The sequence below is a fragment of the Tupaia chinensis genome, unplaced genomic scaffold (assembly GCF_000334495.1).
Source record: "Tupaia chinensis unplaced genomic scaffold, TupChi_1.0 Scaffold140808_1, whole genome shotgun sequence".
NCBI classification, from domain to species: Eukaryota; Metazoa; Chordata; class Mammalia; order Scandentia; family Tupaiidae; genus Tupaia; species Tupaia belangeri.
In genome coordinates, this window is record NW_006200677.1 from 1 (window position 1) to 2,607 (window position 2,607).

Genomic DNA, 2,607 nt, shown 5'->3' on the forward strand with positions numbered 1-2,607 from the left:
AAGAGCAGAGATTTATTTTCATTACATGTCATCATGGACAATGTTCTAACTTTATGATAATTTAAATTCAAGGTAATATATAAAATATGTGCTTTTCTGAAATTTAGTGTGTTTATTTGGGCATATGGGTGTTCCTTGTGTTCTTGCTCACACATGAAAGAAACTGGCACTTATGGGCGTTCCTTGTGTTCTTGCTCACACATGAAAGAAACTGGCACTTGGGCTTCATGGGAAAATTTTTAAAATTACAAATCAACCCAGCTTGTCTTTGATATGGACTTGAACTAACAGTTAAGAAATCATTCAATAATAACGGCCTCAAACATGTAAAAAGCCTATGAAACTGCAACTAATGAAGGGACTATTTATTCTAAGAATAAGCAAGGAAATGAGGTTAAAATTTTAAGTGTGGATGTCAAGTTCAATATTCTCCTCATTTTTGTAGCATGTATAAAGTAGAAAGAGAGAATAAGAATTATATAAATAACATAAAATAAGAAGTGCATACAGAACTGGGAAATATTTTTCATTGCAATTGCCACTTATTTCAATTCCAATAGAAGCTAGTAAGGAAAATAACCACTTAAGGTGGAAGATTAACTACATTGTGGCTGTTCGAACTTCTGGTGAGCAAAAGAATGAATGTAATCAACTTCCCTGGTTTATACTTAATTATTTATCTTACAACATGCTATTTTGTAAGCTTCTGTGTCATGCTTTGAAAATTCAAAGCCGAAAATAAAATCATAAAGAAAGCGAGAAATTCTATGTACACATCTAGACAGATGTTTGTTTGCTTGTATCCAAAACCTTTTTCCCACACATTGTGCAGATACCCTTTTTGTAGGCAGAGCCCTGGCAGTAATGAGAATCCGGTTGGTGCACAGAACTTTTACAAATTCTGCAAGTAGAGAACTTGTTCTTTCCATATGAGTTGAACCTTGCTTTTTTCAAGTCAAAGCTTTATTTTCACTCAGCTTTCTTCCACCACTTTCTGTGGTATTCCTTGCACCATCATTCCAAGTATCTGGAGTGATAACAGTATCAAGTTTATTTTCACATTTTTTGCACACTATTCTGCCGACGATTCCCCTAGCTACAAAACCAGCAGCAGTTAAAAAATATCCTAAAACCTCTCTTGAATGTTTTCCACATGTCATCTTATTTCTATGTAGGTCCAGAAACCACAGTTGAAGCATTTCTCATTTTACCTATGTTCTGGAAATTTTATATAGCATCTGGGGGGCTAGCAATTGGCATGGTGGTTTAATGCCGTAGACTTATAGGCTGACCACAGTTCAAGTCCTGGCCCAGGACACTTGCTTTCTCTCTCTCTCTCTCTCATACACATGTCCTATAGAAAATTCAAAAGAAAACAATAACAAATAACATTAAATAAATAATTTTAAAAATAGCATCTGGCTTGCCAGTTTTTCAACCATTTGGCACATTTCAGTTACTTTTTGATGGCTTTTTCTATAGTTCTATACACCTCTACATCAACTGAAAAACGTGTTAAGTAATTTTTTGTTAAAAATTATTTATTTAATTCAGGTCTTCTGTTCACTTATTGACTACATCAAGTGTTTCTACCAATTTGTAAGAACATTTTTCTCTGTAGTTAATTGGCCTTTTAATTGTTCATTTTCTACTTGGAAGTTCTTAACTTTTAAGTTAATATTAGCTAAAACTATTTTTTTTATTTTAAAAATTGCTCAATTTTTTTTCTTACTGAATTATTGTTATATAATATCTTCAATTGTATGTCCATTCTCTGGAATTATTCTAGTCTTATTCTCTTAAATTTTGACTTTAACATAAACATTAAATATTTTTCAGTTTTTTCTGAGAGGTTTTTTCTTACAGTGCATTAGCTTTCTGAAGAAAGAGAGACACAGTCAGAGGGAAAGTGAGAAATTATCCCCAAAAGGCATGGCCATCTGCAAATCTCCTATCCTCTCTTCTCTTCCTGGGATGCTGGGAATGTATGCACACATGTCCAGGTGTGATTTTCAAGCCACCAGTCACAGGACTCAAAGAGCAGCTGGAAAAAAAAAAAAAAAACACAGTTGATCATGTGGGAGACCAGTGATATAAGTGTTAAGCCATTTGTTTGTCCCCTGATTTGTTAAAAATACATGTGAAATAAGAACTCTACTTTTTCAGCATTAGTTCTTCTGTCACTTGTTTCTTTGTTGTTGTTGTTGTTGTTATGCAGTATGTGCACTCATCAGAGTGAGAGAGACAAAGAGAGAAAAAGAAAATGAGAAATAACCTCCTGGAAAATTGTCATGCCATAGGTCTTTTACTTTTTTTCTGCACTTGTGATGCACAAGAAGGCACACATCTGCCTTCTATGTATTTCAGGTCACTTTATTCAGTACTCAAACCACATAGTCAGCCATATGAGAAACAGCAGGCTTTGATTTAAACATTCAAAAGTTTCCTTTTTTTCTTTTTTTTCTTTTTCAGAGATGCTTTTGCATAAATGCACATGCACTTGCCAGAAAAAGAGATTGACATAAAGTGAGAAGTAAAGTGAGAAATCACCTTCTGGGATGGAGGGCCACAACAAAGTCAGCCATGTGAGAGTCCAGCTACATAACC

At 34.2% G+C, this 2,607-nt stretch overlaps 1 pseudogene; it reads right to left on the minus strand.

Moving 5' to 3' along the window:
• Nucleotides 1-608: 608 nt before the first annotated feature.
• Nucleotides 609-1,160, minus strand: LOC102472503 (cysteine-rich PDZ-binding protein pseudogene; annotated as a pseudogene).
• Between the last annotated feature and the right edge of the window lie 1,447 nt (nt 1,161-2,607).